Raw genomic sequence first — 13,052 nt, forward strand, 5'->3', positions numbered from 1 at the left:
GTGCTGTCATTTAACTCTCTCATTACCCCTGCCGTGAGGCATCCCAAAGGTACCTGTGGGAGCATCACATCTACTCTGCCTGTGGTTGTGTGCTGTCATTAGCTCACTCAGTGCCCCTGTCATGAGGCATCCCAAAGACACTGTGTGAGCCTTCCATCTACCTCTAGTAAATTTGTATCTCTTTTGTGTATCTTTCCTGGGTTTTTCCACCTCACCTCTACTTGCCGCTGCGACGCCCGCTTCCTTTGGTGCGGGTGTGTGTGATTCAGTCATCCTCCTGCAGCGGGGGATTGAGTGCTGACTCTGGGCCAGCACCCCTTCTTAACCCCCCCAGCTGTTTGCCGCCTCGCCCCCTAATTGGGTGGGGGGATGTGGGCTAATCTGGGGCCAACCAATCCTGGTCGCCCCCAGTTTCGCGGGCTTCCGCTACAGAGGGTGGGGGGGAGGCATCCCGCCTCCAGGCCTTCCCTGGCCCGTGTTTCAACCCCTCCCAGTGTAGTGTAGTTCCTATTTCCCTAATAGGCTCTGCACATTGGAATAATATACACTATAGTTTTGGCATATGACTGAGGTTAGTATGCCCCTGTAGAGTACATTAAACTTAATTACTTTGTGTGCCAGCTAACTCAGAGGCCACTTGTAAAACAAGAAGGGAGTAGTTTCTGGCAACCACATAAACATGACAACTTTGTTTCCCTTTAGAATCAGAACATGTCTCAGAATTGTGGAAACAATAGATAACAGTATCCCTCAGTCAATCGTGCATTCTTAGTTTCTTCAAGTTACACAGATAGAGATAGACAAGCGTTTCAATAAAAGGATTTTTTTAACAGTCTTGTTTCTCGTGTAAGAGATGTGAGCTGTTACAATTCCAAGACAGTATGCGAGATATATTACGTAGATCCTAAGCAGTAGAAAGAAATAATACTGTAATAGCACTGTATTTTAGCTATGACACATATTCATATACATAAATAACACAGGCTAAAAAGTGGATACTCGTCTGATGCTTCTAACTAGTTCTACCCCAGTGTTCCTAACTTAAGTATAGTACAAGGTAAGAAGTAGGTGCTGTATTCTATAGTATGATAAGCTATAGTTTTGTATGCCAAGAGTCCTTCGTGGTTCTAGTCTGCTCCATACCTTAGAATGAGAGAGGTGGGAATCTCTTTACGGGTCTCAAACTATAACACCCCGCGAAGGGAGTCAGAACACTCAAAGCTGGATTCTCTGCGAGCAGGGATGACAGCGTCTGGTCGGTACGTCAGGTTGGGACACAAATTCCCCTGTAGTCGTGGTTTCTTCCGAACTTGCCAAGGCGAGCCAAGCCGAATCAAGCCGTGGTTTGCCTTCGTAAGGAAAAGTATATTTATACCTGGTAGGTGCCTTGGAATTTAGCATTGAGGTAAAGTCGGACAGAGAAAGACATCATGGATAAACCCTTAAGGCACGGCAGTTCATGCATAATTGATGAGATCTTGGAGAAATCAATAGTCCTAAGCTAGAGAAACTCCCAATGGCTTAAGGGTCTGGTTTCTAAGAACTCGTTGTGACATTGGGGTGGATGGATGTAGGTAACCATGCCTGTATTTGGATAGCATGGCTAATGCCTAAATAAGGACTGGGGGCTAATGCCTAAATAAGGACTGGTATCTTATGCCTAAATAAGGGCAATGCGAATTGTGCCTATATAAGGACATGATTCAGGAAAACATATATACGGACATCTAAATCGAAACAAAACACCAGGGGGGAGTCTGTCCTCTCCCCCCCTACCCACGTAACTGCGTCCCTTTCCTCTCTTAATTATTCCACTGAAAACGTGATTTGGTGCCTTAAAAGGTTGCAGTTTATTCAAACATAACTTGGTTGTACGCAATTTCACTTGGTCATTCATGAATATCAATGTTAATATATAACTTAATTGTCCTTGTACATAATTCTCGTTGTTTGTTCCCAGACAGTCAACTTTGCGAGGTGCCCCTTTTGCCGAGCCTTTGTGTCTGCTGGGCCAGGCTTCACCTTGCTACCGACGTTTGTGGGCATCCATCAGGACCTGTGTGGGCTGCAAGTGCCTGCCCGCTTGCCCTGGACCCTTTGTTGGCCACTCACCTGCTCCTCCGAAGGACCCTGTGTGAGCATTTAATCTTTTCTGCCTGCGGCTTTGTGCTGCCATTGAGCTCCCTCAGTACCCCTGCCATGAGGCAACCCAAGTACACTGTGTGAGCCTTCCATCTACCTCTAGTACATTTTCTCTCTTTTGTGTATCTTTCCTGGGTTTCTTCCTCCACGCTACCTATGGTTTGACGATCAGAGGGAGCTACCCCCATTCACTCTTCGCCTCCTTACTCATGAGAAACCCATATGCTTCAGCTCCCCCTTCCGCCTATTCGAGAGAAACCCCACTGTTCCAGGATCCCCACTATCCTCTGTAGAGACGTGTCAATGCCCACCATGGTTGGGTGGACCCCATCCTCCAGGTGATATACTGTTGTCCTGATGCTAATCTGCCCATAAGGCACAAGGTTTCCAGAAGCAGCTCTACCTATCTTTGCCATGGTGATATTTGGTTCACGCTTTGGCTTATCCGCCGCCCCATGGTTGCTGCCCTCCACATACTCTGCGGGCTATAACTTAGACCCTAAGCTGCCTGCTGGGCAGGTCAGCCGTGCCGTGGGCCATTAGCCTCGCTGTGCCTGACATTTCTGCAGCTGATCCACTGTCATAGTTCTCTACCACTGGCTAGCCAAACCTGCGGGGGCTCCGCTGATGACCCGGCCCTTGGATGCTTCCCTGACAGCACAGTGTTTGAAGGCAAAGCATGCTGGCAGGGACTGGGTATTGGTTCTCGGTCCATCTAAGCCCTCTATGAACCTTAGAAAGCCCTTCCCGCTAACTTTTAGAGGAGTCGTGGATTCCCCCAACTCCGTTGCCGCTGTACTCTTGTTTCGCTGTTCATTTAGGGGCATATGTAGGTAGGCGTTTGCGAATCGCAAATGCATAAAATCTGTGAATTTATGCGTTTGCGAGTCGCAAAAGTGTGAAATGCTATGTAGGTAAAAAATCTGCCATGCAAAATTGGTAATCACATATATTGCGATTAGCACTTTAGCGATTATAGGATTCTGCGAATATTTATGAAAATTCGCAAGCTGCGGATGAGTAATTGCGAAAATCGCAAATACCGTCAAGCAAAAAGCAAATTCACAATTTCCAATGTAGATAAAATTCGCAAATTGCGAATTTTCTAAATTTGCAATTTTGCACCTCGCAATTACCACCAACTCAGGCCAGGTGGTAACCAGGTGCAACCTATATAAAGTGGCCCATGATGCATCAGTGGTTTCTCACAATGGCTGGGCTCTATGTAATAGCCAGGAGGCTGCGCATCCGAGAGGCAGAACAGAGAAGGAGACGCCAGGAGACGATCTACAGGACACGCATCACCCTCTTCCAACGCACTGAGGAGGACATCCATGTGCACTACAGGCTGCATCCAGACAGTATTCTTGAACTGATAGAGGAGCTGACACCCATGCTTGAGCACCTCACATACAGGGCTCAAACCATCCCCACACACATATAGGTGTTGTGCTCACTGCACCTCCTAGCTTCAGGGAGTTTCCAGGGGGTAATTGCCGCAGTGGGAGGGGTGTCCCAGAGCGCTCTTTCACGTTTTTTCCATGCTTTCCTTAATGCTATGATGCACAGAATGCATTACCACATAAAATTCCCAGACACACAGCAGGAACTTGACGAAACCAAACAGGATTTTTATCAAATAGCCCAGTTTCCCCACGTAATTGGCTGTGTAGATGGAACACATATTGCACTGTCCCCCCCTCACACAATGAGTATGTTTTTAGAAACAGAAAATCATACCATTCACTTAACATCCAGGTAGTCTGTAATGCAAAAAATCTCATCACCGATATTGTATCTAAATTCCCAGGGAGCACTCATGATTCCTTCATTTTCAGACACTGTGCTTTACATCGTAGACTTACAAATGGTGATTTTGGAGAGGGATACCTGCTAGGTAAATATATGGCACACACAACCAGTAGTAAAATATGTTACAATTGTCAACATCTCACTAAAGTCATCCATTCTTCTTCCATGCAGGAGACAGTGCATATGCTGTGTGTGACTACATTCTCACACCCTACCTGACTCCAACCACTGCTGCTGAGCGAAGATACAACACTGCCCACAGAGCCACAAGAGCCACCATATAGCAAACTTTTGGAATGTTGAAAAGCCGTTTCCGCTGCCTCCACAAGAGTGGAGGCACCCTACAGTACAGCCCTGAGACATGTTGCAAGATAGTGGTGGCCTGCGCTATGCTACACAATATTGCCATCAAGAAGGGCACCCCAGTGGATCTGACTGACTCCGACACATCCGATGAGGAGGAACCAGCCCCCCAACGGAGGTGTGCAGGAGGGGCTGGGGCAGCTGCTGGGCGCATGCGACGTGATGACATCACACAAAATTACTTCTAGGTAAGAGAATACACCACAATGCTTAAGGTTGTTATTCAGAAAAAATGTTACTTCGTTAAATGTAGGAGATGTAATGTCACACAATGTGACTGTAAGTCATAAAATTGCACGTTTTAATGTCCACACAGTGCCAATATGTCATTAACTTAAGTCCTCATGGGATGTGTTGCTTCATTCCATTCTGCATTCTGCTGCTTCACCTACGGCGTGAACGCCCTGATGCACCACCGTCAGCCTGGTCTGTATTTTCGGTGTTTTGCTCCACACCTCTTCCACTCTCGACCACTCCTACGCCTTTCTGCTGGTATTGGTGGTGTAGGTGTGCTTCTGCTTGATTGCCCATCTGTGTCAATGCTACCTGGCGTAACAATGCCCCCAGTTACAGCAGCACGCAGCTGATCAAGTGAATGTGTCACCTGCTCCAGGCTCCTGGCAACATCCTGACAGCAGTGTGTCATTGCATTTTGCATGCTCACTGTTCTTCTGCAAAGCATGGCTATGGCTGTAGATTGTCGGCTCACAGCCCTGGCAAATTGGTCTAGCTGTGTAGTTAGGCGTCGTTGCTCCCTGTGCTGGGCCTGGCTAGAAACTCTAGCTTCATTTAAATGTGCCTCTGTTGATGTTGCAGTTTGTCTGATGCCGACTCTCATCTCTGACATGTGCCTATTGTGTTGTGCCATCTGACGTTGAATTGACACTATGACTTTACTTTGCAGGCGCTGCACTTGTAGCATTTGACCCTCCAGCCCAGCAAAAACAGACTCAGAACCTGTGGTGGCACTGCAAGTGTTGTTCCGTGCCCTCTGTCTGGCTCCACTGCCAGTCATGTTGGAAATGTTGGTTTGTGATGTGCCCTGAGGTGCGCTAGGTGATACATCAGCCTGTGGCTCATCTCACCATCTGTGGATCCTGATTGCATTTGGATTAATGCATACAGTTTTGCGCCTTTTTATTGGTACAGAAGGTGTGTCACGTGTGGCACCCTGAATCTCCTGCCCTGCCTGGTCTTCTGCTGAAGCTGACTCTCCCACTGGTGCAACTGTGTCCTGTGTTGGTGGTCCATCTGAAAAATGAGCTGTATGTATTTTTTTTTATATATAAAGATTTATGATGACACTATTTACATGCCTGCTTGTCTATTTGTGTACTTTACATTTTGCCTTTGGACCTGTTGCCTACATAACCTTTGTATGTGTATCTGCCCCTATGTACATGACATATGACTACATTTCCCAAAATGCTTCACTGGGTATTACTGAAAACATGGACCGGATTCCTATTCATGCATGCAAGTTTTGAAGTATGTGTGGGATGGCAATGCATTGTGTGTTTTTGGCAGGCATCTTACCTTCTGTTGTGTCTCTGGCTTCAGAGCTGTCCAGGTCAGCCACCCCATCACTGCCTCTGGCCTTAGGGTTGTCTCCACCAACTCCTCCATGGGCGTCGGCTCAGGTGTAGTGGAGCTCCCACTTCCAGTTGCTTTGGCTTCTGCCAATCTCGTGGCCACCCTCTCCTTGGACCTTTGCCTCATGTCATACCACCGCTTCCGGAGGACGTCGGTGGTTCGATGAGTAACTCCAATCGCATTGACTTTTTCCTGAATTTCTCCCCAAATTTTCCGTTTTCTGGCTTCAGGCACACGAAGTGAGGCTTTTCCAAAAAGAAGATCATGGTGCCTCACCACCTCCTCTGTTAAAACCTCCAACTCCCTTTCAGAAAATTTCTGCTTCCTTTTTCTGGATTATTTTTCAGCCTGCTTCTCTCCACCTTCCTTTTCTGCAGTCTGTGAATCCATGTTGCACTGTTTGAGCTCAGAGCCAAATACACACACCCTCCACTCTATCTCTCAGCCAGCAACTGACTCTGGGACAGGTGCAGGCAATTAGGTGCAGCATGGAGACTCACACTTCCTGGTTGTGATGTCATCATTCTGCACCTGAATTGCACTTTCCAGTTTTTGCGATTCCTTATTAGTGAATTCGCTAATAAGGAATCACAATTTCAGGAATCGCAAAAATAATTCTGCACATTTTTGGGAATCGCTAAAATATAGCGATTTTTTACCTACATCCGATTTTGCGATTCGGAAAGTGCGATTCGCGAAAAATCGCATTTTCCGAATCGCAAAATCTGATTTACCTACATATGCCCCCTAGTCAATTAATATTCAGATCTCCTGTAATAATGAAACAGCAGTGGGGGCTAACTGAAGTCCGCCAACCAGAGCACTCCAATCTGACACGGTTGACACATGTGCAGGAGACTATCACGTGAGAGGCCGTAGATTCTTAGGAGAATGAACTAGTCTCTTATTTCCACTATTTTATACTCTGTCTGCTGAACGGTGCACTTGTGCCAGCATTTAGGGGTGCCCATAAATTGTCCCAGTGAGTCTTTGGTGACCCTTGTGGCTGGGCGAAACATTTCTTATTTTATGTAAATGCCCCTCATTAATCGGTTAATACTGATGCTGGTGCCCAGAGGACCTTCTCCCTGACCCGCCCCTGTGCTACTGGGCGCGTCTGTTATGCTCTGCTCAGGCAGTGGTGGGTCAATTTAACTATGCCCCTTACAGAAGCCCGAAAGCCCTATGTCCCCTCCTATCAGTTTGTCTAGCCCCAATCGAATCAATGCATTTCCTGTTCGGTGGCCTGGGAAGGGATGAGAGTATGAAGACCCATGTATTCCTTAAACTGCCATTTTCCCACCATCACATAATGTATTACTGTGCTTGCTGCCAGTTGTGGGAGATTACATTGCTTGCCCCCAGTAAGGAGAAGCAGCGGAATTTAGGCTCATGAATGCCCTAACTGCTTGTCACTTCATACCAGGGTGGGTGGCAGAGCCCCAGCTAGTACACCGACCGTACCTCGATACCATCATACCTCAGTGTCTAAAATGCACAGGCAATGTTATGCCAGGCAGCCACTCGCCAGTACAGGCATCCGAAAACCCGACCTCAGAACTACCTTGTTGGATTGTGGTTCCTTCCCTAATTGACCTGTTCTGCGGCATTAGGATAAGGAAAGGCTGGGGAATCATGACACTTTGTTCTGAAACTGCTCCTGCTCCTACCCCTGAGCCACTGCTGCTGGTCTAGTATTGTTTTGGCTGATTATTTAGTTAACTGTCTCCACTTTGTTCTGTATATATAGCATGCCAATGTCTGTCTCATGTAGGGTCTATGGGAATATGTATTGACTACTGCATCTGTGGGCAAGCCTGCATTATCCCTGACACCTAATAGGAAAGACTGTATGTGCCTTCCAGATGCCTCCAGTGGAGATAGGATTCCCTTTGCATCACAACTGGCATGGGAATTCAAGGAGTAACTAGAGAGGTCCCCCTGAGTCTTTAACAATCGACCACAACTTTCTAGCATGCATAGTTTTAGAAATACTCCTATTTGAACCACCCATCTGTTGTCTCCAGCTTTGCTGTGTTGTTAACCAAAGTCTATATCCCTCACCTATAGATACCAATGGTACTTTCTTCTTGGGGATTTCTCAGCCACAACTGGCAGCTTCTAAGATATAAGACTTTTAGCCATCGTGGACCTTAGCATTTGTATTTTGGTGTACTGGCATCTGACCTAACAGTAATCCCCCAACAGCTAGCCCATGGGCCAGTAAAATCATTTGAACCGTGCCTAGAAACTGGGAAAGGGGTTCTGGATGCTGCCCATGTTCCCCCAAGAGTGAATGTGAAATTGCCAGGGATTTATGATGTTGCTTTAAACTTCTGGAAGGGGATCTGCATGTTCTGTGAGTCTAGAAAGATTTTAGAGCAGGTGGACTGCAACAAAACCTTACTGTGCAAGCAATCGGAACCAACCAGTACTCTGCAGACAGAAAAATATATTTCAATAGAAGTGTAGCAAATATTTAGCAGACCGAGTTTTGCTGCTATTGTTCTCCTTGGTCCTTTCTCTGAGGACTGATGCCTGATCTCTGAGCCCGCAGTAGCTAGGCAGATGGGCCCATTCACTGTATAATACCTTCGCCTTTGAATACCCTTTGGCACTAATTCTTTATTTTCTGTTTCTCTCTTAGCATCAAACCTGGCTCGAAGGGGCAAAGTCTCCCAGTCAAGCAACTACAAATTCTACGATTAGTCATATGAGGCTATTGATGGGTCTCTGTAAAGCTTCTACCTGGGAGGGACCGCTCCCACATCAGCCTGGACTCCGACCTCTGGTAAATGGTAGAGCTGTAGGCCCCGGCCAGAGTCTAATCTGTTGCCATCACCAACTGAGGGGACTGCAGCCGCGAGAGGATCAACGGGCCTGAGATCCACATCGGGAACTTCAAGAAAGATTTTGGCCAACACAATCACAGGTATGGAATAGGAGCTCTGAGCTCTTGTTTATTAATATCTTTGTATCCTCTCCTGTATCACACTGGGGCTCCAGGATGTCTCTGGCCCCTCGTTGCATCTCCCGCACTTCAGTCGTACTCCATTAAAGTTCTAGGCTTCCCTTCCTCCGCAAACCTTTGGGGAATCCCAAACATATTTCAGCTTCCCAGGACCTTGCAGATTGCCAAAGAACAGCGATGATAGGAGGATATGAGACTTCCCTCTCACCTCGTTGGGTGCTCACAAACTTGCTTCACTACACATGAACATGCTACTTCTTAAAATCATTTTTACCCCACATTATGTCCACATTCCAATCTCTGCATAGCTCAGCTGGTACTCACTTGGGTCTACAGTGGGTCTGCTGCTTAATACAGACCCTCAGCTGGCTTGGCATGCTCTCTGCCTCATGTGGCTGGTAATTCCAGAGATCAGCAATGGTCCTGCCTCTCATTACTGCTACTCCGGGAGCTGGAAGCCGCTGCTGTCCTGTCTTGGGGAGAGGAAGGTTGCATTTGGTCTTAGAATCTATCGTAGATTAACCTGATGTCTTGCCATCTAATTAAATTCCAGAAATTTGAGGTGCAGTACCGTGCTCCTCCCCAGGTTTTTCTTTGAGACACATTTTCCCTTGGCCTTCAATGGCACCCTTCCTCAAAGGATGGGCAGATAGCTGCCATGGGGCCATGCTGCCTCATTGTCTGCAATGGAGTCTTTGATATGTTGCCCCATATCTCTGGCCTCTTCCTTAGCGGGACTCCCATGCTTCAAAGCCTTGACTGAGGTACAGCCACTGGCACAGACTGGGCAATGAGCCTCCACATTAAGACCAAGAAAATCCTTTTTTTCCCGTAGTCAAATAGCTCATATTGCACATATTCATATACACAAAATGACAGTGTTAATGCATACGCCAATTATTATACACGAATATACATCACATTGCCGCCTAAGAGACATTGAATTGTAGGCCAGGACTCTCACACAATTCATTAAGAACATTCCACCCATGGCATCATGAAACAAATAATTAGGGAGCTTCGGACCATCCTTTAGTACATTTTGTGTATATGGTCCATGCCATCGCCCAACATAAGGATTCGAAGGGTCAATTGTCCCTCACCTCACAATACAGCCCCGGGCCATTCCCCTACTATAAACCGTCCTCTGTTTGCATGGAGAGAAGATATTACAGCAGTGGATCCCAGAAGTCGCGTGACTAGAGGACTGAGGTATATCTTCTGCATAAGTGTCTAATTGTGTTTTGCAATAGGACATTTCCCTGATCCAGTCCGCATGCTTCAGTGTCTGTTTACTGCCCCATCTCATCGCTATTCTTCTCTTAGTCAGCAGGAGTGACACCGCCAAGAACTTTCATCTACGCGTCAGTTTGTTCTTATAGTTACCCAAGAGGCACACCAGGGGAGTATTCGGAACACGCTCCCCCAGCATGTGTTGTAAGGGTGTCAGTGACCTCCTTCCAATATGAATTTTATGCATGTCCAAGCCATGTGTAAGAAATCAGTGTTGGGGGTTTGGCATCTGTGGCATCGGTCGTCTGTCCTCAGCCCTTATGCATGCAGTTGTTTGGGCGTGTAGTATACCTGGTGTAGGAACTTAAAGTGTATGATTTTCAAATTGCAGTTAGATGTAAGCAGCTGTAGTAGCATACACCCCTAATCCCAGTCTTCTTAAGGAAGGTTTGTGCCCAATGTTGCCTCCTATCTAGCTAGGGGTCTGCCCAGTATTCAGAACTGTTCAGTTTGTGACATGGTGTATAGTTTGGTCACAAGGCATTGACTCGTGGTGGATGTCAGGAGCGTCTGCAGCGCAATATGTGTTGATGGTTCAGCCAGAAAGGAGGGATATAAGGCTATGACCGCCATATGCAGACACAGATATGCGAAAACTTTTAAAGGAGTGCCGTGTGTACTCAGGGCCGCGTCATCCCATGTTATGTATTCCTTGTTTGGGAAAACATCCCCCATAGTGCGAAGTCCCATCTCGTGTAATTCCTTGTCATTTTCTGTTCCTGTGTCACCGTAAGTTGGGGATGATGTCTGAGGGGTAGTGCCGGTGTGTATGTCGGATGTTTGTGTGCCCGCTTCACCAGTGTGTGCCAGGCCCTGGAGATGCAGATCGCTGGGTGTATCTCTGAATTAGAGGCATATCGTCTGGGGGAGGATATAAGTGTGAGAAGAGGGGTGGGGTGCATACTTTCATGTACCACCGCAATGTGCGGTATGTGCGGTATGTGGCCATGTGGCTGTAGCCAATAGTGTGCGAGTTGCGCCTGTGCGCAATAATAGTATAGTTGGAGGTCAGGGGGCACCAAAGCCACCCTGAAAATAGGGTCTGGTCAGTTCCTTCCAACCTACCCTTGCGTGCTTTCCTGTCCATGTTAGGCGGAGCTGCGCAGTGCGCAGTCGGGTGAATAAGGCCTCTGGGAGCCAAATCGGTATATTCATGAATAGATATAAAAACTGTGGTAGCACTATCATTTTCTGCAGCGCAATTCTGTCAGCTAGCGATAGGGCAGGCAGATCCATTTGATCACTTGGTCTTGCAATTTAGCTATTGCTGGACCATAGTTTGCGCGTATAACTGTTTCTGAGTCCCGGTGTATCCAGATACCCAGATATTTAACCGGATCGGTCTGCCACTGCAATGGGTAGTCAAGGAATGGTTTAGATGTCGCTGGAGTAAGTGGGATTACCACTGATTTATCCCAGTTAATACAGAGGCCCGACAAATATGCATACCTAATATATTCTCGAATAAACGTATTCATATTAACATCCGGGTATCTAGTTTATAGGACCATGTCGTCTGCATAAAGCGATATGCTGACTGGGTGGAGCTGGAACTGTAATGCTGTAGCGGCATGTCTCTGGCGTATCTTGCAGGCCAGTGGTTCCGGTGCCAGCATGAAAAGCAGAGGTGACAGAGGGCAGCCCTGTCTTGTCCCTCTGTAAATGCTAAAGGGGTCAGATGTAATGCCATTAATTCTCAGCCTAGCGCAGGGTGCTGTGTACAATAATGTGATCCGTTTCAGAAAGGGTTCTGGGAAACCTATTCGCCGTAGGACATAGAACATATAAGGCCACTCCACAGAATCGAATGCCTTCGCAGCGCCAGTAGGGCCGCTGTAGCCAGCAGTTCCTGATTGAGATTATGGATCATGGTGAATATAGATCTCAAGTTTGCGTAGTGGAGCGGGCCGGGACAAATCCCGCCTGATCTGTCAGGACCAATTTCTGCATCAGTGGTTTTAATCTAAGGGCTATGACTTTGGCTAGTATCTTAGCGTCCATTATGATAAGGGATAAAGGGCGATATGATTCACAGTGGGTTGGATCCTTATCAGGTTTAAGGAGAGTGATCAATAGCGCCTCACGTACAGATGGGGGAAGCATGCCTTCTTCATATGCCTCCTCATACATGGCTGCTAAATGCGGTATCAGCAAATCTTTGTATGTCTTATAAAACTCACCAGGCAGTCCATCTATGCCTGGAGCCTTATTATTTGGGAGGGAGTTGATGGCTTCACAAAGCTCATCTTCGGTTACGTGATGGCTGAAGTATTCACGATGTGTGTCGGCCAGCCACGCTAGCGCTATGTCATCAAAATACTTAAATCCAATTCAGTAAGGTCGGGCGTAGGCCCTGCCATATACAGCCGAGCATAATAGTCCAGGAAGCACTGCAAAAATGAGGGGGTGTTGTATCGAGGTGTAGCCTGAGGGTCCACAATCTGAGTAATGTATGACGCGGGGGGCGTAGGGCTATCCTGTTATAAAGCCTGCCTTCCTCATCATAAACCTACACCGTGTATTTCTGTGAAATGTATTTACGTTTTCTCTCCGCAAATTCATGGTATGTGTCTATTTTCTCCCTAATGTCAGCAATGGATCTTAGGGTCAAGGGTGGTAGCGTATCTGGACTCTAGTCGTGTGATGTCCGCCTCTACCATGGATAGCTGTCTGCGGATACTTTAAGGATACCTGCATGTTTACCAATACAGAATCCGCGGATTGTCACCTTGAACGCCTCCCATAGTACCTTGGTGCTATCCATTGAGCACACATTATGCTTAAAGTATTCAGCAATGGCGTGTCTTAGGTCAGAATTAAATACCTGGTCTTGTAATGCACTGGGCTGTAGGCGCCAGGTGTAATGTCGTGGTGTATG

Source organism: Lissotriton helveticus, chromosome 1_1, assembly GCF_964261635.1.
Source record: "Lissotriton helveticus chromosome 1_1, aLisHel1.1, whole genome shotgun sequence".
In the NCBI taxonomy this organism is placed as follows: domain Eukaryota; kingdom Metazoa; phylum Chordata; class Amphibia; order Caudata; family Salamandridae; genus Lissotriton; species Lissotriton helveticus.